The sequence below is a fragment of the Prinia subflava genome, chromosome 4 (genome assembly GCF_021018805.1).
Source record: "Prinia subflava isolate CZ2003 ecotype Zambia chromosome 4, Cam_Psub_1.2, whole genome shotgun sequence".
Taxonomy (NCBI): Eukaryota; Metazoa; Chordata; class Aves; order Passeriformes; family Cisticolidae; genus Prinia; species Prinia subflava.
Window position 1 is genome coordinate 66420982 of NC_086250.1, and position 26141 is coordinate 66447122.

Sequence of the window (26141 nt, forward strand, 5' to 3'; positions counted from 1 at the left end):
AATCATGTGTAAATGGAAGTAGTAGCAGTGTTAGGGACTGATATCAGCGATTGCACAGCAGCAAGGCATGGAAAGGGAGTAAACCACTGGTACCACCGATGTTTTTTGAAGCAGAAACAAATGACTGGGTCACCTCCCAGGCTCTAAGTGACCTGCTGCAAATCAGACAACGCATCTCAGCCAAATTCTGCTTGGTGCCTGTAGTGACCAATTTCATACACAGTGGGTTTTACATCCTATCCAGTGAAAAAGTTACTTTCATACTCACTTTGAGGCATGACTGCTACGTACAAATCAATGCAGAATCAGATCCTTCTTTTCACTAGTCTTTCCTGGCAATCAGCCTGCAGGACTGTGAAAAAATTGTATTCTGAACCTATTTGTCAAACTGTGCTGTGATTTGAAATACATGAGACTGATTTCCTATTCATTCCAGTTTACCCTTATGTCACAGCAATGTTTCATGTACATTTTGATCCAATCTAAGGCAAGGCAAACCTGAGAGGAACTGCTGTCTTTCATTTTGCTTTCTGCTTAACTTTAGTCCTTAATGAAACAGTTTAACATGCACATCTCAGCAAATGTCCTTGGCTTCCAAGAAAGAAAAAACTCATAGATTTAGCCAAGTAGCTCAGTGTATATCACAAATGTAAACAGATATTAAATAACTAAACATAAAATATTACAAAGCAGAAACAGATTATTTTATTTTATTTTATTTCCTTTTACTTTGGCTTAACTCCTTACTGGAGTTGTGGCGCTGAAACACTAGTGGCCCCATGTGAGCTGCTGGATTGCAGCTCCTGACTGCAGTGTGTCTTTCTCTGCTTTAACTGAGCACTGATGGAGAGCTGCCCGGGGTTAAGTCCAAAAGTGGAGGGAAATACCCAGGGAGAAGTGGACAGTGGGCTTCTCCCTACTAAAGAATGAGAAATTTACAGTGTCCCAACTGGAGCTGCATGGAAAGGGAGCACTGGCATTTTACATCCTCTCTATACTACTCTATACTACTCCCAACCCACAGGAAGCAGCTGCTCACTGTCCCCCATAGCAGAGAAAAAGCAATGAAGCCACATATTACACCAGCAATGCCCCATGCAGCATGGCTTAAACTCACCCTCTCTGAAGTCAATGCATCCATGCTCACTGACTCTTACAGCTCACTCTCCTCACCGAGTGAATTCTTTCTTTAGGACCACAACCTTCTGTTAACACTCCAGCTGATTTAAACCTATGGTTTTCAAATATATGCAAGCCAAAAAGTAGCTTTCTTTTTCCCTTTGCACCCACCTTTGCTGCACCCCGAAGTGATGTTTTCTCAGTAACTATTTTTTTCTCTCTTCCAATAAAGGAGTTAGAAAAAAGACAGATAATATAAATACTATGGTTAATACATATACATGTATCTGTATATGCAAATGCATATGTGTGTATACATATATTTGTGTGCATATATCGGTATATTTTCTTTGTATCATCTATCTATCTATCTATCTATCTATCTATCTATCTATCTATCTATCTATCTATCTATCTATCTATCTATCTGTCTAACTGTCTATCTATCTGTTTATCTATCCATCCACCCAGACATGCACACATACATACACAAATACATTCTTTTTCTAGGAGATGTAGAGCAGAAGCAAATCGATCAAGCCAGCTGGAAGCGAGAAGGCAGCAGGACGATGATACAACGCCCTGAACTGCCTCGGCTCTCCCGGCTGCTCTGTGCTCACCCTGCCCGCTCCCGGCTTTTTGAGGATGCGACAAGTCGCAGTGCCGGGGCGCAGCATCCTCGGAGGAGCGTGTGCGCTCCCCCCGCCCCGGCCCCGTCCAATCAGGGCTCTGGGGGAGGGATGCTCGGGGCAGGGATGCAGGGTTGCCAGGCGACAGCAGCGTCCCCGTGTCCCGTCCCCCCCAGCCCCGTCCTCCCCCCGGGGCCGGGCTGCGCTCTGCCCGCGCTGCCGGCGCAGTTAAACAGCCGCGGGGAGCCCCGCAGCATGGGGCTCGCCTCCTTCGCAGGGCTCCTGCCACAGCCCCGCTCCCGGCCGTGCCAGGAGCGATAGCCAGCTCCAGAGTGAGAGCTAGGAGCGCAGTCAGTGAATAAATGGTAGGGATAAGGCTCAGCCGGCCCCTCCGCGCAGCGCTGAGCGCCGGGGGAGGCGGTCTGCGAACGCCAGCCAGCTCCCACTCCCTGTCTTTGCAACTCTAGGTCGCCTCCTAATTTAAAGCTTTGCACCAATCCCCTTTGCCCGGAAAGGAGAGGAAATCTAGAAAGATGCCAGGCTGCGAAAAGGGACCCCAATCCACAGCGCCGGTCCCAGGCGCTGCCTGGCTGAGCGGAGCCAAAGTTGCTCAGAGGAACGGGAAGCGGGTGCTCCGGAGGAGAGGGGAAAGGGAGGCGATCATCGCTTGGTGATCACAGCCTCTCCGTCCCGTTGTCCCCCTCTTCTCCTTCCCTCACAGCTTACCTCTGACCACTTAGGAGGCCTTGATGAGTTTCCATCGGGATCCGATCCAAGGTGGGGGGGAGAAAGGGTGATTGTTCCAGAGGAAGCAGCTCACACAAGTTTGGGGGGTGACACTCCCCGGTGGATGTTTAACGAGCACATCGGGAGGCCCGCGATGCCCGGGGGCAGCTGGAGACCCTCAGCAGGACCTATCCTCGTTGCACGGTAAGAAGCTGGGCACTGCTATCCCGCGTCCTGGTCCCTGCATCCCTCATCCCCGTCTCTGCATCCTGCGTCTCGAATTCGCGCACCGCGGTCCTCACATCCCCGTATCCCGCATCTCAAGCCTCTCATCCCACTCCTTGCATCCCACACCCTGCAGCCTGGATCCCCGCATCCCGGCTCCCTGCAGCCCACCCCCGCCCCGCGCTGCCCTCTGGACCAGACCCAGCGGCTGCCCCGGGGGTTGCGGGTTGTGCAGCCAGGAAAAAGTTTAGAGCGGCGGATTGCGAAGAGATTTCCTGACAGGATTCGGGGGCAGGAGAAACAGGGAAAGGGGGAGCAGGAGGAGAACAAGGGCTTTTACATTTGCAGAGGAAGGGTTTAGGGGCACCCCTGTAGTCGACAGCTGGGAGGGGGACTGTGCAGAAAGGAGCTGTGTCCAGATGTTGCCCAGAGGTTCCTGCTCCCACAGGCTTTGGGAGTGAAGAGATGAGATCTTAAGCTTGCCATGCTATGCCCTTCCTTAACCTAGGGTGGAAAGTGCCAAGCCAGCAGCTGGGAAAGCTGTGCTGAATTCCCAGCTCATCTGCCCGGATCTGCCACTGGGAGAGAGAGGGAGAGAGAGGAACCTTAAAAAAATTGGAAGTGTTTTGCTCCTCTGAGAATAGCTCCCCTGCATGGACCTGGCTCACCCCAGGATCCTAAAATTTGATTATTTGAAAAAGGAAGGACAGATATGGGGGGATTACATAGCCATTGTAACTCTTCCTCATATACACATCTGCCCAGGTATCTGTGTGTCCATGTGAGTGCACAGCCAGCTGTGGAGGTGTGTGTGTGCTTCTGGAGCTGTCTGTGCCTGTGGATGTGCCTTGTCCATGTCCCCGTGTCTCTGGGTGTGCAGGTCTCTGTGCTTCTGTGTTTGCTTGGATGCACATGGATGTTTTACATGTACAGATCCATAGGACTGTGTTTCTTGTTCCTAGAGAGTGTTTGTCTAACCCTCTGTGGCCCCAGAGGTGTGTGGGCACACACCTTCACTGTGTGTGTGCCAGCCCCACGCCTCTGCCCGGACACATGTGGGTGTGAGAAAGTGTGCCTGCATGCCAGTTTATAGGTAGGATTTGGGGGGAAAACTTGGATTTGGGGGGCTTTATGCCCTAAGATTACCATTCAATGGATCATTTTATGTACACATCCCTGTATATCCCAGCAATCTTGATAAAACTCAACCAAATTAATGAAAAACTAGGCAGGCGTCTCACCAATACAGCATTGAACTGAATTAAGGATTTGCTGGTAATTTGTGAGTTCTTTGGCTTCTTCTCAGTTTATGCCACCTGCTGAAGATTATTTTAGTTCTTTTGTTGTTGTTGTTGTTGTGTTTTAATTAGTTAAATCAGCTTTAAAAACACTCAGTTGGAAGACTGTGAAACAGAACAGCCTGGGACACAGGCTGGTACCTATTTCAGCTTGCATAAGTAGATGTCTCATATTGATTAAATATTCATGAAAACAATTTGAAAATCACACAACCCACCTGATAAAATACATCTTTTAGGAAAATTATGTTTTTCATTTTCTTGAAATGCACCTAAATCATGATGACTTCTTCTGCTGTTATTTATGTTGACAAATGTACCACAAGAAAAGGTAACTTCTCCAGTTATATTGGGAAAAATTGCACATTAAGTTAATTTTATTCACAATTAAGGTAATAGAAAAATTATACTTCTGTAATGTTCATCCTTTGAGTGAAACCAGTAACAATTCATGTAAATCCCTAATGAAGTGATTATCTGAAGAGCAATGCAAGTTAATTTTCCCCTACTAAAACATTTCATACTTTAATTTCTGTGAGTTTCTTGTTTGTTTGTTTGTTTGTTTGGTATTTGTTTTAAGAATAATGCTGTCCACTACCCTCAATATCTCTAGAGCCCTCCATTACATATAAAACATAAAACACACTCCAAAATAGAAATTATATTAGTTGCTTAATTGCTCTGTAACTTAAAGACAAGTAAAATGGCATTGGTATTGGGTATATTAAAACTAGACTTTCATCCTGGAGCCAAGATGCTTTTCTAATCACTGTTGATGCTTGCCTGGGTTACTTGTGTTGATGACCTACTTTTAGGCTTCTACAAATAAAGGAATAAAGTTTTTTTAGGCAAATGTTGACACCTTGTCTAGGAGTAAGGTTCTAATTTTATCATTGAAAGACTGGATCTAAAGCAAGATGCAGGGGTAAGGTATCTTTCTGGGTTCACATAATGTTTTTACAGTTAAATAAATGTGATGAAGCAAAGTACTAAATCAGACTGGAAATCCAAAATAAAAGAAATACATTACAAACAATGCTATCATTCAGTTCAGTGGTCTGTGTTACATAAGTGGAACTGAATTTGGAAATAAAGGCAGTGTAGGGACATGTAGTGGCATTAAAGAAAGAACAATTTGGATGTTTTGTGTGAGCACAACTCGCCCATGGCAGTGTCCTGCAGAACATAAATTGTGCTGTGGCTCACAGAGTCCTATATAAAATACTACAAGATATGAAAGACCTGGTTCTAATACTGCTTATGCTGGAGTCAAATTGCAATTTCATTTTTAAAGCCAGTGGGCTAAATTCTCTGTTTGCCTACAAGAATTCAGGTGGGTCACTTGAAATGTGCACCAACCAAAAGTCTGGTTTAGCAGTGCAATTTGAGAATCCAGCCTCAAGATTTCACAGGGTGTGAGATCCTGTCTGTGAGGCTGCTAAATTTGCCAACACCATCCTACTGATTGGACTTCATCCTCTGATCAGTTTTTGAAAGCTGTCTCCAAAGTCCTATAAAATTTTATCAGGATTGTTGCACCTTGTTTGCTCCAACTTATACTACAGTTATTGCTCAGCTAGTATGAATTTGTGTAAAAGTCACTCTCAGGATGTCACAGAACACCACCAAGATGTTTGACACTCTCCAGGATCAGAGAACATTAATGTCAATGTGGGAACTGTTTAACTATGGCAAGCTACATAAGCTCTTGTGAAGATGGTGTAATATTGACTGTTGGGGCATTTTCTCCTCATTGGTATAAAATTGAGAGCTGATTTAAAGCTTAATCAAGAACTTAGTGCAGGTCAGAGAGCTAAAGAGAAGATTGTCCTCTTGCTCTCTCCTAGTGTGGAGAATAAGTCTGTGCTTTAATCCCTGAGTGGGTTGTATTTGCAATGGAGGGGGATCCACAGCCAACAAAAGGGGGTGAGCAGAGGGAGAATCAGCCACATCCTGCCCCTGCATCCAGCCCTAAAGTCCAGAGCAAAACCATGGTGGACCTGGGGTCCAAAGGTGGCAGGAAAGGAGGGGAGTATCCTTCAGTGGTACCATCCTCCTAATTCCCTGCCTGTGACTGTTTCTTGCTATGAATTCAGCAAGACAACTTTCACTCTGACAATCCAGCCCTAAACTAGCAGAAAAAAACCCTGGAACACATTTTGTTTTACAAAAACAAAGCATGACTGAAAACCCTCAGTTTAATTTAGCAATAGGAGTAAAAGGACAAAAAAAAATCCTCCAAGGCACAATGATGCCTGGGAATAGCCTCAATGCAATTGTCAGGTATTTCCACTGGGACAAAACCACAGTTCATTGTCAGGAGTGCTTTAACTATTGCAGATTAGTGTAATTTTTTCAGGTTTCTTTCTTCAGGTAAGCCCAGAATGTCCTGTGTGATCTCAGTGGATTTGCTGGCTTATCTATTGTCTTAAGAGGTGTTCAGACATTTATTTCAGGGATGTGCAGGTTTTCAAAAATACTGCAAGAAATATACTGTCTTGTATCCAACTGCCTTTCAAGAGTAACGCAGCAAATTTTCATGGGGGGTAAATCACTGTGAACCTATCAAAGTAAAAAAGAAGATAAGTTACAGGAGCTACAGCAAATTATACAAAAAATAAGGGCTGTAAAACTATATTGCTTTTATCTGATACTGGTCCTCTCAAATATGAAATGATGCAGTTGGAACAATTATCATGTTCATTTTCATGGCTATGCTGAGATTAGGGGAGTGTTTGCATAATCAGCAGTGATGCTGCTTGTGTAGGAACATATGGGCTCCTCGTGTAAATCAACAGGCTTTCCCAAAAATGTAAGAATCTGGTTAGCAGCTTTTCCAAACTGTCTAAGACCCAACATATCCACCTGCAACAGCATGTCCTTAACCCCAGGTACTGAGGCAGCCTTCCTTCAGAACCCTTTGAAGTCTGGTGGGTGGCTTGGACTTGACAGTGTTGATGACCCTGCCCTTCAAAGTCACTTCCCAGTGCATCCAAAGGGATACAGCATGATCACCAAGTACATAAACTAGATCAAATATGCATCACACAAGGTGTGTAGAGAGGGAATCGCTGATAAACTTTTCATGGGTGAAATGGGAACTTGGATTTTTGGTGGATGCTGTCAGGACTTGAAATTCTCCATCAGAAAAGTGAATAGAGAAAGGGAAAAAAGTTGTGAAAACAAAAAAAGATTGAGGAAAATGTCTCTGTACAAGACAAAATGGGGAAAACGAAGATAAGAAAATTGCTAGATAGAAAAGGGAAAAAAATATCAGTAGAGATACTCAAATGACTATTCAAGCTGGAAGAAAAGTAAATTAAATGATAAGCAAGTTGTGGGAAGAAGAGATTTTAAGGTAGATGAAGGTGGTGAAGTCAATGAAGACATTGTCAGACTCCAGAGGAAAATCAAGTAAGTCTACAAGAGAGAATCAAGTCAAAAGCTAAGTGGGTGACCACAAAATCAGGAAAATCATAGGACAGGACCATATTAGGAGATAATAATGAGATAATTGGTTTTTCGTGTGAAGGAGCATGAACATGTTAGTTTAGAGTACCCTTTAAGAAACAGGGTACCTGAACAAAGGCATGCTGAATAGGGGAGGTAGACTATGCCAGTGAGAAGAAACAAAAATGCTCTTGAGAAAATGAGTAATGCTTGAGAAGAGAACAAAGGGAAGAATAAAATAGGAAGCAAAATGAAAGGATTGGGACTGGCATGACATCAGAGGAAAAGCACTGACAAAGGCTGGAAGAAAGGATTGACAAAACAAAAAAAAAAATAAAGGAAAGAGTATCAAAGGGTGTGGGAGGTACAGAAAAGTCACCTCCCACTAGTACAGAGGAGGAGCTGAGGCCTGGGCTTGCCAGGAGGAAAGAGCTGAAGGGAACTTGAAAACTGAGTGAAATATTTGTCTAGAACATGACATGCTGGTGAAAGACAGAGAGAAGAGGCAATATGCAGAATGAAGACACTGACAGCACCCTCAGCTGAGAAATACAGTAAAACTTATACATCAGCTTCCACTCCTGTGAACAACTCCACTAAGGAGCCCACACACAATCCAGGGGCAATTTTTGTGTTACCTAAATGCTGCATCTGGAGAAGGGACACACAACTATATAACTGTATGATCTGGGGCTCTGTGGGTTGTGGTGGCTGCTCCTCACATGGCTGAGCTGACAGAGATCCTGCCCTGTGCTCCGTGAAGGAGGATGCTGCAGACATTCACAGAGGGGTGGGATTCTTATCTGGAATGAGCCCTGCAGAGAAGCTGGATGAGATAAGTGGGCAACAAGGGGCTCTGATTATATTGAGAGATTCTAAACCTCTTCCAGTAAAATTAATGTGTCAGGTGCCAAATCTAACACTAAAGGGACGTTAATGGCTTGCAACAGGCTTTGAACACTCTGTGGTCAAACCAATGTGAGGTGTAGAATGCGACCCCATTTGGAAAGGGTTTGAAAATCTTAAAAAATATTATTTCACACCTAAATTCCTAAAATTTATCCCTAAATATATTCCTAAATTTTTTCAGCCCTAAAAGTTGCTAAATATTGTTTGATCAGTGGTATGACTCCCTGCTCCACAGACATGTAAACAGCAGGGCTGGTACAGAAATTGCCTCTGTTATAGGAATGCAGGTTAAATAAATACACTCCTCCTCCCTGGTGAGGAAAGGAACGCTATGGGAAGCTAGTCTGGGGTTCTCTGAGAGGCTCCTAAACCAGTATTGACCTTGTTGTCCTTGAGCAGTTAAAAGTACAGCTCACCACACCAGGATGGTTGTCTATTTTCCATAACATAGCTGTGACTAGGTCTCCTCAGATCCCAAACTGTCCCCAGCTTGTATGTGCCAGGCCTCCACCATGGGACACCTGCAGCTGTGCTTGAGGGAACGTTTCTACATGGGTTTTTTTGCAAGAGATTTTTGGCTGAGGAATTTCTGGATCCAGTAGTTCCTAGCAATTTCTGTATTGCTTTATAATCATGATATATTATATTGTTATTATCAATTTAATTCACATTGGTTGCACCATATAGTGAAGAAATTATCAGGAAAGCATGAGAAGACGTTCTGCTAGTGTCTAAAAATATTAAATTTGTAATGCTTAGCAGAAATTGGCTGCCCTACTGTTAGACTCACATAGTAAGAAATGTGATAAAAATTAAGAAGCAAATTTTGGGGAGGTTTCCAGAACTCATAGAATGATTATTTTTTCCCTCTTTTTAATCTGTATTTTCATGACAAGAGAAAGCAGAAAAACAGACAAAAGGATGGAGGAAAAAAGAAAGATAAAAATATGTGCAGTAACACATGTAGGGTTCAGTGCTGAGGTATTAAAAGAGTATGCATGGATCAGCTCATGTGGCTAAGAAGTGTCAAAAATTATCTTTCTCTGCAAGACCATTTAAAATTGATATTTTTGTGCAAAAAATATAATTGATTTTGTCATGACAAATCAGTTTTCAAAAAGCTTCCTTATAATTTTTTGTGAGATTGTGTGTGTATTTGATTGTTGAGTGTCACCAGTCATGAATATGATGATGGACTTCTTTGCTTTTTATCATAGATTTTTAATGGCATTTTTACAAACCTTTAATAAGTCAGAAAGACATCTTCACTTTGGGTCAACTGAAACTGCATTTGGCTCCGTTGTAAAATTTCCAGATGTTTCTGTAATATCACAAATTAAATACCTTAATTTTACCTTGTAACTGTTGTATTTTACCAGTATTTAACTCTGCCTTGCAAAAAGCAGGGGAGAAAAACACCCACCCGGGACATCAATGCAGTAATATTGGATTAAACTTTGGCAAAATTGTGTGAAAAGGATCCCTTACAACACCTAATAGACGTTACAGTGTGTTATTTGCATAGAGACTATTAAGTTTCTTGCTTTTCTTGTTATGAAATACTTGTCCATAAAATAATATTTTACTAGAAAATTTGCAAAGTTTATAGGAATCTTCTTAGATATTTTCTAAACACTGTAAGAACACACTAAAGTATACTTGTTAAATCTTTCTTGCAAGTGTTTCCTTGTATTCCCTCTGGATTTCTTAATTGTGCTGCTCATTTTGTTCCTTGCAGCCACCATGGCTTTAGAGGAGCCCTGACAATACCAGAGATCAGCAGACAATGCATTTTATTAAACAGGTGCAAGCTCATCCTACACTGACTGATGATGAGGTTGAGTTATCAGGCAAGTCTTTGGTCTCAGAAATTGGAGAAAAGGAGAGAAATTGTGTGGAAATGGTAGACCAACACTCAAGTCTGTTTCAGCCCAATACTCCTAAAACATACAGCTCAAGCTTCTCTATCACACCATTATTACAAAATGCATTTACCTAAAAAAAAAAAAAAAAAAAAAAAGTGGGCATTTACTTCATAACCAAGAAAAGAAACAAACTGTCTACCTCAGGTCTTAAAAGCAGAACAAACCCCACTGCTGTTCCAACAAAAGCAACATGCAGCCCATGTCTCTTTCATGCATTCACTTGTCATTGTACCTGTCATAAGGTGCATTTACATATGGCCAATCCCACAGCTGATTCACTAAGATGATTTTATGGGTGAAAAGGGAACATGACTTAATGGAGTCACTCCAGGAATACAAATAAAATCAGATAACTTTCAGAGAATAATAGCTTTCCTTTCTGAAGTGGACTTTAAATCTCTAAGAAGAGAATAGCTCTGCTTAAAGCAATCTTTTTTTCTTCACTCAGAAGTGATCTCCGATTAATTGTGCAGTTTAGCTGAACTTTGCTTTCCGTGGTATCCTAGGAGAAAAGCTCTGACAGACTGGGAATTTTAACTTGTTTGTAATGTAAACTCAGTATACTGGTGGTGCTTTTTCAACACTCCAGAAACTGCTTGGGAGGAAAAAGAAATAAATAAAAAGGCTTTGATCCTCTGAGCAAACAAAGAGGGGAGAAGGAGGTTAAAAGAACCATCATTTGTTAAAGGCAGAGAAGGAAAATGTGGGAAAGGTGTTTCTATTTTAACAGTTTCAGAGGCTGTAAGACTCTTGGAAATATCAGACACTTCAGCAGCATTAGAGGCTTCCGATAAATAAGATTTGATGCTTTATTTTTATTGTGTCATTGACATTTTTGAGATTTCTAAGGATTATGAAATTCTCAATAATATCAGTCATCTAAACAAGACTTTTTTCCCCCAGAAGTAGATATCCAGGACAAAGCTTAGTGATTAATGCTAATACCCTGAGTACCAAGCTCAGATAAACATATTCCTAGTGGCATTATTCAGTATGAAGAAAGGATGAGTTTAGTCTGGAAATAACAACTGGGAGCTGAGATTTAATTTGTATATCAAATTTTTGGCCAAAGGGCCAAATGTAAATTGAAGCCAAATGTAAATTGAAGCTTGCAGTAGCAAGGAGGGGTGTGACCCAGTCATGCCCTGTTGGCTGCTTACCTCTGGGAGATGCTTCTACTCCCTAAAATGTAGTTATTTTGGCCAGTAGGTAAGATGAAGTCAGGTCTTATATTACTTCTACTTATGTGCCTGCCTATTCTGCATTTTTTTTAAGGAAGGAAGCAGACAAATAGTTCCATTTAAACCTAACTACCTTAAATCAATGTCCAGGGAACAGCTGCAGAGTAATAGGGTTTCTTAGTCCCTGTGATTTCCTGGCGAGGGCACAAGGTTCCAATTAGAACTTATCCTGAGAGAGTGCAGTGTCCATTAGGGCAGAAATGGATGGAAATAAGCCCTTTTCATGTAAGATTCTTCATTTTCAAAGACTGTACACAACGTTCCCTTTGCCTGAACGCAGCATTTATAGTTCCACAGATAATGACACCAGTAAGGACCTCATCTGGTCCCTCTCCCCCTCCAAAGATGGCATAAACTTTCTTTAAGTCTTTATTCACTGAGATTTGTTGAATGATTTCCTCAAAATCTGAAATTACAGACATTTCACAGTCTCCTGCAAAAGTATATATCTTAAGTGCTTCATTGCTCTTACGGACAGAAGGTCTCCAAAAGTTTAACTAAATCCCACTTCTTGCATCCAAGCCTATCACTCTTATCCTCTCTGCTATGGAAATTTGAAGCAATTCAGTATTTTCTTTTCCATTCCAGCCTTTTATATTGCAAAAGGATTAGATTTTGGCTGTTTAATGTTCATTTAGGTAATGTTCCCCTCAGTCATCTCCTCCTGACTCAGTGAAATAACTGGTTTTCTTTTACCATTTGCTTTCTAAGTAGCTTGTTTTTCTTGCTGTTTTCCTTTTGCCTTCTCCAGTAGCTCGTCTGGACCCATATCCAAAAGATGAGTACAGACAATGAAAGGCTTGACTTCCTTTGTCTTGAATACAGCACTTCTCAAAGAAATCATTTGTACCATTTCTTTCTTTTGTTCTCCAAAAGCCAGTACTTTGACCAAAGAACCCTCAGGGGCTGCACAGAGCCATAGGGGTGTCCTTGTCCTGTCACTTTTCCATTTGTTATATTTTTTCTTGACTGCTTGTGGTTATTCCCAGTTTGCGGCCACATCCACCTCCAACCAAGTAATTATCAGCTCTCATATCCACATTAATATTTCAGCAGAAAAAAATTTAAGGCAGTTTGAACAACCTGCTGCTTTGTCTTTGCCAGAAAGGGTCTGGGTGGGTTTCCCTTGGTTCAGTCACTGCTAAAGAGAGGGGCTGCTGCACTCTCTACCATGTGTCATGGGCAGAGTCTTCATACAGGGGAAGTCCCCAGACCAACTCCAAGCATCAAATGTCCTGATGGATGCTGCAGAGCTGATGATGGACACAGATGTGTGATGGGTCCTCATTTGGGTGTTCCAGCTGTAGGCCCGTGGAAGGGCAGGAGCTGCTCCTGCTTTCAGGCACCACAGAGTCAGGAGGTCTCAGATGAGGTGTTTGACTTTGTTGCTGCAAACCCACACAGAGTTCATCTCCATTAAGCCTGATGAACGTGGCATTAGGCAAGAATCCAGAACTCCATGACCCCTAGACACACTTTGTGCCTCACTTGTTTTATATCTCTTCTTTTATTAAGGCTAAAACTTTTCCCTGGTCAGTCTGGAATATTTCCCAAAATGTCCAGGACATGGATAATGTCAGAAAGGTCCTAATGAAGCTGCCACAGGTACTTGACCCAAAGACTCCTTAGAGAACCCTTTGCATCTGTTAGGTTCATGCATAAGAGGGCACTAGTTACTGCCAAAAAAAAAAAAAAAAAACCCACTCAGAAGAAGAAATAAAAAGCTCATGTATCTAGAGTAATTCATGGACCACCTTAATATTGCAAAAAAAAATATTCTCTCTAGCCTTCAAATTAATCAACATGCTGTTTTAATATGTCTCAGTGAATCAAAACACAGCCAGTCCAACTCACTTTTTCCTCACCATTAATTTCCAAGCCTTGAATTCCCCCTGAACAGGTGAGCAGCTGCTGTGAAGATTTAACTGGCCCAACTCTACCAGAGCACAAGCCACCACTGTGTATGAGAGAAGTCTTTTTTCTCTATCTAACTTGGTCATATTGGGACAGCTAAATAATCACTCCTTGGATGCACTGGGTGAAAGGGAAGATTGGCGCCCATGTGAGAGAGAAATTTTTTACACTCTGGGATAGGGAGACACAGAGAGGCATATTCAGGCAACTCACAGATGAGTGTTGATGATTTTTTCTCTCCACCTGTAGTATAGGCAACCCCAAATGCTCATCTGATATGTTGGCTCTTGAACCTAGATCATACTAAATAAATCACGTACCTAAGATACACTGTCTGATTATGGTCAGCAGGGCCTGAAATTGCAATGCCACTTACTGAATGGTCAACAGGGTGTTCCTAAGGCCTTAAAAAAGTTTCCATGTAGATACATCTGTATTTAATTGACAGGACTTATCTCAGTAGGATTTTAGAGTGCTGCAAATTTTTTTACAACACTTTTTTTAAAGCACCAAGTAATAGGTCCTCTAGCATGTCCCATTTTCATCCATTCCCATTTATGAGATGGTTTCCATGCCAATGATTACAATTAAATAATAATATAAGCAGTTATCAAAAATAAAAGCACATTTGGAGTGATCCATGTTTATCTTTAGAGACTAAGAGCTGCAAAGGTGAATGGATTGAGAGGGATTAAACAAAAGACTAATTCTTCATTAGACAACCTAAGACAAATTAAGTGTGCTAATCTATTCAATATTTTTTCTAGCTATTTCCATTATTATCCATGCCAAAATTACTTTGTATGTATTAATTCACCTATGTCTATTTATTAATTAAAAAAACTCACCTGAAATGCAGGTCTTGCATCCCATAGTCCTTTCTCAAGCAAAACTTCCCTGATAACAGTAGTAGAAGGACTTTAAGATGTGACTGGAACTCTCTGTACTGCTCTTCTCCTAAAATAAAATGTAAATTCTTTCAATAAGATTCATGTGAGTGCATTTTCTATCTGTATTGATTCCAGATACTCTCTATATTTAATTAAGATATATTTTTCTGCAAAATTATGCATAGTTGTATGCAGTGTCCAATGGAAATGGTCCAGACTGTACCTGACCAAAAGAATTGATCTAAAATTTATTGCTGATTGCTGACTATTATTATATATTAATTTTTACATTCTTTTGATGTGTAATTGACTATCTGTTTGCTAGATAAGTAGACAGAGAGTTATTGATAGCTAACTTGATTATCATGTCTTCCAAGTTCCAAAAAGGTTGTTTTGGGTTTTTTTTTTTCGGATCAGCTATACATTAAAATTGTCAGATTCTGGCCTCCAAAATAATCCTTGGAGGAAAACAGGCTTATCATAAAATTATTCACAAAGATATTACCACGAGTAAGGGAAATAAGCCAGAGGCCAGGTAGCAGTGCAGTAGGAAAAGGTTGAAGGCTATGGAAGCTCAGAAGCAGAGCATGACTCAACACCATGGTATCATATTGCTGTGGAAAGAGTAAAATTTCTACAAGGATTAATAAACAGGAATATTGTCTTCAAGATATGGAATGTAAACATTAATCTCTGCTCAACACTGGTAGGGCCACTTTCGGCGTATTGTGCCCAGTTTTGAGAATTATGTTTTAAGAAAGACTATAAATCTCTAAGAGTGCAGAGAGTATCAACATGGAGAATTGTGTGGAACAAATAGATTTGTCACAGGTAAGTAAAAGGCTTAAACTGTCACACAGAAGACTAGACCTCAGGAAAGGCTTTTAATTGTAAGGAACAGGAAAGACAGAATAAACTGCTGGGATATCAAAGAAGTTCCTTTCACCAAAGTGTCTAGAAAAATGTTACCCAAGACATGAGTTAGATAAGACATAAGTAAAATTGATCTTGATTTGGGTAATACCAAAGGAGATCAAGATCAAGACCTTTTGAGGTCCCTTCTAATGCTCTTCTCTCGGTGACCTGAACATAATTCAGGGTTCCTATCCCAGGGTCTGTGTTTTGCAAACCCCTTGTGATGAGGTGCAGCAGAGGCAGTCAGAGCCAAGAGCATCACACTCCTCTTGGGGAAGAGAGGAGAGAATGGACAAATTGCAAGAGTAAGCAAAGTTGTCCTGCAAGAGAGGCAAGCTCTGCCATGCAGGGGCAAATCATGTACGTATGCAGGATAAGAATGGATCACAGGTCTCTGCTCAGCTCACCTGCAGAATCCTTATGAGTGACTTCAGTAAAGACAGACACGAATGTAAAGCCCATGAGCAGTCTCCCCTCTTACTGTAGGGACTGTGCAGAAGTCCCTATGTGTCTGCAAAACCAAGCATTAAATGAGCTCTAATACTAGGACAACAGAGAAACAAGAAAGGAAGGAGCTGCATGACTTGTGCTGTCAACTTTAAAGTCTACTCTGCGTGTTCACAGGCTTTGATACCCCGATGTGTAGGCAGCACGCTATATAAGGTTATAAACTTATGTATGTTTTTTGAATATTTGCATAAGGAAATGAATGCAGTAAATCTGTTGACGTCGTCAATGCAGAACCACCGTAACTCTACAGCTTTCTGCACTGCAGTGATGATTATGAAACTAGTAGGTAGTTTATGTTATTAACTCAAGGCGTCATCTTTAATAAATACTCGTAAAGCACATCAGGGAAAGCATAAACTGCAGGAACATGAGTAGGAAATTTGTGACATGCTCTCTATCACAGATAAATTGTTAACACTGCTGTTCAGTAATTATTTAATCAAAAGCATACTTAGGAAAAATCTGAAATAACAGAGAGATTTCATTTTTTTGACTAACAGTCCTATCTTCATGTTAATTACTGAAGCAGGGTTATAGTATATTTTAATAAAAGTGTGAGATAGTATTGAAATTCAAATAACTCCTTTGAGGCTTTATGGCTCATATAAAATGCAAAGAAATTCAGAAAGAAAAAAATTTCCAAATTAATAATTCTTTCTTGAAGAGTGATAAAGAATTAGATGTTGTCTTCTAAAGTGACATTATGTTTTGTCCTGAGTTTGTGAACAAATATTCATGTTATGGATGGGAAGGATATTTCATGTAGATTACACTCTTCCCTTCCTATCCTGAAGTTTTTCTTCCATTCAAAAGATACTGTATCTTTCATCATTCAAGGCCTCTCTGCACTGACCCTGGAGAATACTGAAACATTCCTTTTATCTGTCCTAAATCAGGTGAACAATAAAAAGATATTGATTTTTTTTATACAGTATAAATAGTTCACGAATGTATAAAAATTTAATTCAGGATTCAATGGGTCAAATACTAGATTTGTGATAAATTAGCAGCAAACAGTGGAGCTGGGTTGTGTTACAGCAACTGGCAGTGCCATTCAATTTGTCAGGAGTGCTGCACTTCCATCATTTAATAGCTTCAAGGGGTAATAACATCTGCAGTTTTGGGTTTTCAAAGTCAGCCTCTCCCTTCCCTAACTCTTATTCAAGCAGCAGAGAGGACTTTGCAGCAAAATCTTTGTGCTGTAATAAAACATCTCACTTGCCCCTCTCATTGACAGTGGCTGCTGCACTCTGAGCTTGGCCATCACCAGAAGGAAGCTGCTGAGGAGCTGATGGCATGAGAACATGAGTCATGGACATGTCCCAATCCCCCAACTAGTGTAAATCAGTGTAACTGCACTGTTACAAGCTCCAAGGACAGAGACACCTTGTAAATACAGGAAATATAGGGGTTGTGCAACGTAAATAAAGCCAGAAGAGACAATTCAATCTATCTCCCTGCCCAAGGCAGAGTCAGTATTATTGTGTCACTTCTGGAAAAAGGTTACTTTTTCTGGAAATCTTGTGATGGTAAAGACTCCACAACACTCCCAGATAGCATGTCCCCGTGCCTCAGTACCTTTATGATGAGAACATTTCCCCCTAGTGTCTAACCTAAATATTTATTTTTACGGTTTAAGTTCATTTCTGCTTTAGCTAATGACACCAAAGTTCTTTCTTCACAATTGATTCCTCACCCTCTGAGCTTGATGCAGCTTTGCTGACAATCTGGTCTGGCCACAACTGTGATGAAGCTGAGGCTGCTGATTTGATTTGGAAAACTGTGAGTCTCAGGCCAGTGTATCTGTCTATGCCTTCTCTAATGGTCTCAAGCTGGCACACTTCTCAGCCTGAGAGATCTTCCAGTCTGCTGAATTGGCCATCAAGCCATGAAACATTCATTGCCTCTGGAAGGATTCTAAGTAATGCTCGTGAAAAAAACAGAGTCCCAAGACTGGTGTTTTTTTCTTTGTCACCTATTACAGGAACATTCTGTTACGGTTTTTAACATAAGAGATACAAAGACGTGTTTTAGGCTGTGTGATTAGTACAAAGGAAACCACTATCTCATCAGTGGCATAATGCTTGCTTTCTGAGTTGTGGCACTTCTAATCTTATGCTCTTTAGTGAGATGACAAACATCAGCCTGTGCATTAAGTGTTTTTAAATGGCATAGAGTTTTTGTTACATGATGGTTCCAAGTAATGCTTTACATTATTATCTCTTGTTCTCATTAAAGGAAATGTTTAGTTTCTATCAAAGTAAAGGACTTAGTGTTAGGTGAAGAAAATAACATTGGTTTGAAAATAAAATAGATTATAAGTAAAAGAAAGAATTATTGCTGGTGAAAAGAGCTTTCATGAAAACAGTATCGAGAATGACAGAAATGTCTTTTTCTCTGATAATTTCTTCTCTATTAATGGCCTATTCTGCTATGATCAATAAAAACTCCTTCAAGGGTCACAATGCTTCCCAAGTTGATTATTGCAACAAAATCAAATTGGTTCAAAGCCTTTCCTGAGTAAACAGTTACTGATAACACTTTATCCTCCCTGTTCATTGCTCTTCACTAGGGCTTGGTCTTCTCTAGCAAAGCAACTGGAGACAGCAGCCTTGGCTAAACCTCAGCCTGGGGAGCATTTCCACAGTGAGGAGATTCACTGTGGCATTTTCCTGCCCCCTGCTCAACCTCACTTGCTACCGGGGTCAATTCACTTCCCTTCTGTGGATGGGGGGGCAGAGCTTGGCACTGTCTGGTGGTCAGAGAAATGTGCAGACTTTTCCAAGGCTCTTGTCCTCATTGCTGACTATCAGCCATGCTTTAGGGCCTGGAGCTCTTCCTCTGTTTGTTTAATCCTCCCATTCCACTGCAGAACCCAGGAACACAGTTTAATGACATCCTTCAGATGTTTCTGAGCCACTTTCCTCCCCGAAATTTTCCAAAAGCCTTCAGAGTATGGACAGATTGCCTAGCAAGCTCCTTTTTGCCTCTTGCATCCCTAGGAGATGGTCCTCTTGAACTTCCAAGACCCTTGCTGACTTTTTCAGAGTGACAGGAGGCAAGAATACCTAAAATTACAAAACAGGGTTATTTTCTCAGCTCAGGCACATTCTTCTGGAGTAAAACTGCAATATCCCTGAGAACCTTTGGGCCTCAGGGACCAAAGAAGAGAGAGTAGAGAGAATAATAGGATCTGGATTGGTGCCTGGCACGTAGGCAGTGATCTCCTCACTCTTGCCCACAAACCTCCTGCTGTCTGCAGGCTGAGAACCTTGTGCCCCAAGCCCTTGAGGTCGTGTGTTCCTCCAGCCCAACTAAGTGTGTGGAGAGCAACTGCAAAGGCTTAGCTGGTTCCACAGCTATGCTGATTGTTTTGCCTCTGGGTCTCTAGTATCATTTAGTTTTCCTGAGAACTCCTTGCAGTTAACCAAATACTTGCAGCTCATCTCAGACACTTCAGACTTACACCACATAAAAATCTTTCCTAAGCAGGCAAGTAATTCTTTCCACTTCAAGTCAAATGAATGGATTTCTACTGGAGCCTTTTGCTTGAGATTAATACCAACACTAAAAGTAATATTTAATTTGCCTCATGTCCCTCTAAAACTCCAAAACTCTCTTGTCTCCCACTCAGATGTCTGGAAGAACAAGCATCTTCTCACCATTGCCCTTTCTATGAGATAATCTTGCTTTCCTCAGTTCAGAAAAAGCTTGTGAAGTTTAAGGAGCAGGGGAGGAAGAAGAAGTATTTGTAGTGACTTCTTGTACTTTTCACAGCTTCTCTAACTACCAAAGAATTGGTGCTTCTTTTGGTAATTTCATCCCAGAGCTTCATTTTTTTCCATACAAATCAAGAAAAAGAAGCATTTGAGGGTGGGATTTACCTCAGCAGAAAAAGACTGAAGCCACATTGTGGAAGTCTACATCTGGGAAAGTCATATTTCATGATAAAAAAGAATTACACTTTTAAGGAGGGATTCAATTGACCTTGAGATATCTAAAACATCTAGGAAGAGAGAAATAATGTTCAAAAATTGTTGGGGTTTTTTTGGTTTTTTTAAATAAAGTGACTATAAAGGGGCCTTTAAATAACCAGATCACACGCACAGCCATATAATCTGACTGTTTCATTAAAAGAATCTCACCTAAATGTACTAGGGTGGGACTCCAGCAGTTCAGGCTCAGTTTTATCCACGTTTGTCACATAACTGAAATTTTAGTCATAATTTTATTCATAGCCTGCTCTGTAACTGAACTCAAACAAGGTGCTATGTCAGCGAGAGAGGAAAACATGGTGCTGCTGGTTTTTTCTCTGGTCCTTGCCAAGTTGTCCTCCCTCATTTATTTCCAGAAGAGTCTGCTCTGTGTCTGTTCCAAAAGGAGACATTTCTCTCTCTGCAACACATAGAAGGAAGGAAAAATGTGTCTGAGATCCCACAATGCCATCTTTATTATTTGGAGATAAGTTTATCTTGCAAAATGAATTTTCTCTTGCAGAATTCAGAGTTTGCCTTTCCACCGAGGTTTGACTTTTTAAGCACACATGAAAGCAACAGCTTGTGCTGATAGGGATCTCTTGTACTTTTATACCTGTGCTTCCTTAAGTGTACACAGATGACCTCTGTCAGAGACTGAATAATGACAGACGTGGGCTACAGGAGCCTTTGTTTTAACCCAGGGCAAAGCTTCCTAAGTTCTTAGTGCTGAACTGTTAGTCTTAAAGTGGGAATTAATACAGGGAGGTGTTTTTCCTTACATTATGCAAGAGGCCAAGCTGGAAAGTCAGTTATGGCCCCTACGCCTTTAAAGTCAGTAGATCTGTGAATTAGGCATCCATAAAATCTTCAGGGATGCCAAATTAAAACGGTGTTAAAGTGAGAAAGAAATACATCAGAAAACCTGGCAAGCATTCAAGTCTAAGCTCGCTGTTCATCTTGATCTTGTTGACTTGAAAGGTTTGCATTTCAGACCTTTCAGAAAACATGAAGTTATTCTTTCAATCATCTCATAGTGTCAACACACTGGTCCAATATTAAGGTACTCAGATATGCAAGCTCTTCTCAGTTTACATACTATGCATATGTGATAACTTTCATCTTGGTTATAATAAAGTCTGAAGCAACAATTTCCCAAGCCAAAAGAATTTAACATTCTTAAACTAAAACACTGTTTCCTGTTCATAAAGCTGATTTGGGCTCAGAGCTTCTGCGGTTTGAGTGTGGAGGAGGTTGCATTGCACAAATTAAAGCAAATACATTTCCTTCCAAGTGGTGCTGTCAGAAAGTCACTTCTGCTAGACTCCAGTTTTCATGTAGAGGCGTTTGCAGTATCATAAATACCTGTTCTTCCTCCTCACGTCAAGAGCCCCTGAGACCTCGGGTTCCCTAATTTCCTTTTTGAGCACAGATTCCCTGACAGGGTTCACCAGAGTTTAGCTTAGTTTAAATTTGGTGCCTGGTGGGTTGAGTTCTATCTTTTCTGTCTTTAGCCTTTGCTATCTTCTGTTAAAAGCTGTCATACGTTTGAAGGTCTCCAATTAAAGGCTGGATTTTGCCCTTTCTGCATAAAACAGCAGGAATCTGAGCCCTAGAGCCCCCAGGAGAGGATTCTCCTGATTTCCCTCATGTATTCCTTTCTCCTCCTCAAAGCTGCCTTTTATTCCTCCTCTGGTGCACTTTGCAGTGTATCTCATTCTGAAGCTGGCTCAATTAGAGCTAGGGGAAATCTTCCCTGGTGCTGTCAAAGCTTCCTGGAGATTCCCATGTACTATAATCTTGCAAAGATTTCCCCACCTGCTGCATTTTCTACTTCTTCACCAAGTCAGCTAACTTTTAGCCCCAAAAGACAGGAATACTAACAGCATTGAGACAAGGCCTTTATAACATCCCCCTCCTGTTCAATGGATGTGATTTTGGTTAAAATGGTTTATTCCTTTACATATCAAAATCATCCTTCCTATTATTTCAAGACGTTTCTCTGGCTTTGTGTGGCTTAACCAGGTAATAGCAACAATTACAAAGACATTCCCCTGCTGAACCTCAAAAGTACACACCAGTCTTGCATTGCTCCAGTCTTATAGCCTGGGCTGTATTCAACTTCAGGGTTTTGGGGAAAATTCTCACATTTATGTTCTCTCCTTGTACCGAGGGTCTATAATCACACACATTTGCACCAATATCTCTTAATGTGGCAGAGGACCAATTACAATGCAGGCAGCCACTGCACCTTCACAGGGACTGCTCATAGCCCTGCTGCACTTTGTCCTCAGGACTGACCCACCAGGACGTCACTGATGCACTAATGCTTTTGATGTTTTGGTTTTTCCTAATCTAGAACTGAATTACAAAAATTGAAAATTAACATTAACATATTCCTGCTGCACCCAGGAATGTAATTGTTTTTCTGATGTCTTTACAGCTGAAAATCTATCTTTGGCATGAAATTGAAGGATCTCCACTGATTTTCACTGAATAACTTTTGAGTTATAGCACCATAAATATCAGGGAAGCAGACCAAGTTATTCTTTTGTACCATCTGAATTCACAAATCCACTAGTACTAGCTCTCTTGTGATCATAGCTGTAGTTAAATAGACTAAGGGGGCTGTTTTTATAGATAAACCTTTGTTTATGTCTCACCAGGCTTCGTATTTACTGCTTAAATCAGTCAAAAAGTACTCACAGAACCAGGAAACAATTCTCCTTATGAATCATATATTACTAGGTCCAAACTGTTCTTAAACTGTTCCAGCCCAGAGTTAACATATTTTTTAAAATAAATCCCAACTGTCAGCAGATGACTAGAGGTACAGAACTCATGTCTAAAAATTATTCAGTTCCTAATGTCACATTGTGTTAAAAAATTGTGAATTAGGCTAGACGTTTCATAATTCTGGACATCTGTCTTTGACAAATAAATATGTCATAGTCAAGCAAAATAGCCCTAGGAGAATATTAAAGATGTTACTATTTTTTAAAGAGACTAGCATAACAAATTGAAAGAGTTAAGGCCATGTTTTCCACAAATACAGATGAAAAAGCATCTAAAGATTATTAAGATGACAGCAAAGATTTTAATTTCATAAAGTTTTACCTGTAGCTAGTATCATACATCTGAGCTCTGTGACTTCAGTGATCCTCTCTGTGATTTATTCAAAAATGTGGATTTTGCCTCATTGTTCCTGTTGATCGTAGGTTTTATCTGGTCATTTGACAGTCTATTTCCTGGATGATTTTTTCTGTGGTTTGGTTTGGTTCTGAGAGCTGAGAAATGCTGCAGATATTAAGCAGGGTAGGGCTTTGATCTTACCACCTGCTAATTCTCCATTGCATATTCAACACAAACTTGTCACAGAAGCAAACTACATCTCAACATGTAGGAAGTGAGGAACAGAGAGAACACCAAGGAGAAAGCATTTTCTCTTTTTGTGAACTATTTTTACCTCACAGACTGTTATTCCACTGAGCAAACTCAAGATAGGTAAAAGAAAATGCACTTTGCAGGCTCATCTTGGATCAGTTGGAATCCTCAATATCTCTAATGTGCTCATATTTTTTACCACTTTGTTGGTGAGGTTGTGTCTGGCAGATTGCTGTGGCCAATCCAGCAACATTTCTTCTACAGACCAGCCATCCTGCTGTACAATAAAATACTCCCAAAAATCTGCACTCTGCTAAAACAGATACCATGATTATCTAAGAACAGCCTGCTGGGAACTTGCTACATTTATATTTTCTGCAATAAAAATGGCAGTCTGACTCGAGTTCAGCACTTCCTCACTATTTTCTCTGGACAATGACAGTGTTGTTGTTGGCATAATCAATGATTACCACCGCCTACCTTCTCTTCATTTTAATCTTTCCTAAAACAGGGGTAGGTGTTGCCTATTAAAAATGGTCTATTAATCAAGGTGTTGCCATTAAAAAATAATGCCCAGAGGAATCTTTATCAATTTTCTCATGCTGAGTTCAAAAACAACCCTTTTGTACCAGTGGTTTTCACTCCTTTTTGCTAAACCTTTCCTATTTCTCCCTGTGGATGCAGATTCTGCTGAAAATATATTATCATTAGGATTGTGTTTCTCAAAAAAGTAGAAAAGCATAGATATCAGGAAGTTAATCCTGGACCCATGAAGAATCACAGACCACAGGCTGAAAACTGAAATTTTTCTGTTGTTGGGGAATAGCATTAAAAAAAAAAAATCCTTACCTTAGAAGCAGACTTTGAGCTACCAGAACACACACTGAAAAGCAGAATTTCAGACAGATTTCTGGCTAATGCTTTGGAAGAACAGACAACTATATGGATTAAGTTTTTCTTCAGCTAAATGCTTTTCTGCAGTGCTTTCTTCTACATTATCCTATTGAAGTGGGATTTTGCACTCTTGGCTCCCTAGGAGGGCACCTCCAGCCAAAGGATTTACCCAATGTCTCTTTACCATTTCAAAAACCAGCATCAGCACTATTTATGCTGAAGTGCATTAGTAGAAACATATCTCACCATGATGACACACCCTACCTGTGTCCTTAGTTCAGCAGGTAGCTCTCATCCTTTCCCCATCATCCTGGCAGCTCCATCTCCACAACACCTGTGTCCTGACACAGAACATAGTCTGATTTGGGATTGCTGGGTGGGATGTCCTACACATTTGTCCAGTTGTTGCCCCCAAGACTGTGTTCAGTTCTCATTCTGTTTATTACTAGAAAAAAAATGAAGCAAATTTCCATTTCCACATTAGCATGACAGCTTCCCACATCCCTTATTGACAGCTTTTTTTAACCTGTTAAAGCAGAATTATGAACTGTCCTGAGAGGGTAAAAGTCCACCAGTTTGTTTACCTGAGTGAAGATTTGTGGCAGGTCTCCTGAAACCCCTCTGTGACATCAGCTCACACAGGTAGCTTCCCCTCAGCTCATGCAGGCACACAAAATGTTCACAAAGATGATATATAGTCTGTTGAGCATCCCGATGAGTGTGCAGCTCAGCTCCCACCACCTCACACCTGGCAGAGAGTTTCCAGTGCAACTACTGAAATCTATGAGCTGGCTCTGTGTTATTAAGCAAATAGAAATGTTCTTAGCTCCTTTTTGGAATACCAGAAACTACAAATAGTTCTGCTAATCTTAATGTGGCTGTAGTGACGTGAGGCCATTTTTTAAAAATGGCTTTGGGAAGAAGGAAGCTCACAAGTGTAGCTCTTGGATGGGTTAGACATCCTGCCTATGTAAGACCAGATGAATTAATCTCCTCCAGTTAAGGGAGAGCCATTGTCCCTGCTTTTTAAGCATTTTTTCTGGGTTGTGATGAACCTGTCTCCCTCTAGGTCTCTGCCTCTGTACATTGATGGGAGAGGGAGCTCTGTTGATACACATTGCTAGGCTCCAGGCCTTTAAATGATTAAAATTGAATAGGATTAAGTTCACCTATTTTGCTTATTTTTTTCACCTATTGTAACAACTGAGAATAATTTACCTAACCTTCTTTCTTCTCACTAGAAGTTTGGAAGTATTAATTTTTTATCACTTTAAAATTTCAGATATTTTAGCACAAACTGCAGTGTATACTACCAGTGGAAACATTTTGATATAGTAGGGACTTCACCACATGCTTCAGTTGTTTTTATATCTGTTATTGCTGTGCCATTTTAATGCAATTTTCCGCAGACTCCCATGTTATTAACCTGCATTCATCATTTATATCCCTCTCCTGAGGCTTGTTGTAAGACTCTATAGAAGGAGATAAACAAATTACAGATACAGGAATTAATTGTTGCCTCACTGGAGCACCCCTCCCAAGGAACTTTAGGGACACTGGTTGGAATCAGGCAGCCCATAGGCCACACTGATGGGAATGAAAGGAGGAAGGTTGAATACAACTGGACAAAACCACATACAGGGAAGCACACAGATTAGGGCAGATAGGAGAAAATGGAAGGCAGTGAAAGTGAACAAAATTACTGCAGGCCTCCAAGGAATGAGGCTCTGCAAGTCAGATGTTAACCACTCCTCCCAGAAAGGCTCATTCCCTGTGGTACACACAGCCTTTTCCACAAGCCATGCCACCTCTGATGAGCTCATTATACAGCTCTGCCTCTTCTTTCTGTTTAGCTCCCTGCCCACTGAGGTTCAGGAATGGGAATTCCTGCTCCCTCACAAGGGAGAGGAGGTGGAGTGGCTCGACTCTTCCTGGCAGATTCTGGGTGTCCCCTGGTCCCAGCCCCATCTGCAAGCCAGGACAGCTGTCCAAGGCTTGGCAGCACAGCCCTGGAGGAGGACAAGGGCAGCGTGGGGAAAAGGAAGAAGGACCACAGTGCTGAGAAGGAAGACACGGTTAAAAGAACAGTAGAGAGAAGAAGGGACCTGAGGGTGAAGTGAGTTCAGAGGAATGTGCAA

General features: G+C 41.0%; 1 protein-coding gene and 1 long non-coding RNA gene across 4 annotated transcripts in view; one reads left to right on the top strand and one right to left on the bottom strand.

Moving 5' to 3' along the window:
* Positions 1-1995: 1995 nt before the first annotated feature.
* The window catches only part of GRM3 (glutamate metabotropic receptor 3), a 109547-nt gene continuing 85401 nt past the window's right edge, over positions 1996-26141 (top strand). For all 3 annotated transcript variants that reach the window (XM_063396999.1, XM_063397000.1, XM_063397001.1), the window contains exon 1: positions 1996-2678. The gene's annotated coding sequence lies outside the window, so the exon portion shown is untranslated. The remainder of the gene's footprint in view (positions 2679-26141) is intronic.
* Positions 14298-24495, bottom strand: LOC134549400 (uncharacterized). The gene is made up of 3 exons (XR_010080097.1): positions 24268-24495; positions 15649-15752; positions 14298-14393 (listed from the first exon to the last, which is right to left on the bottom strand). It is a non-coding gene; the product is annotated as an uncharacterized LOC134549400 (long non-coding RNA).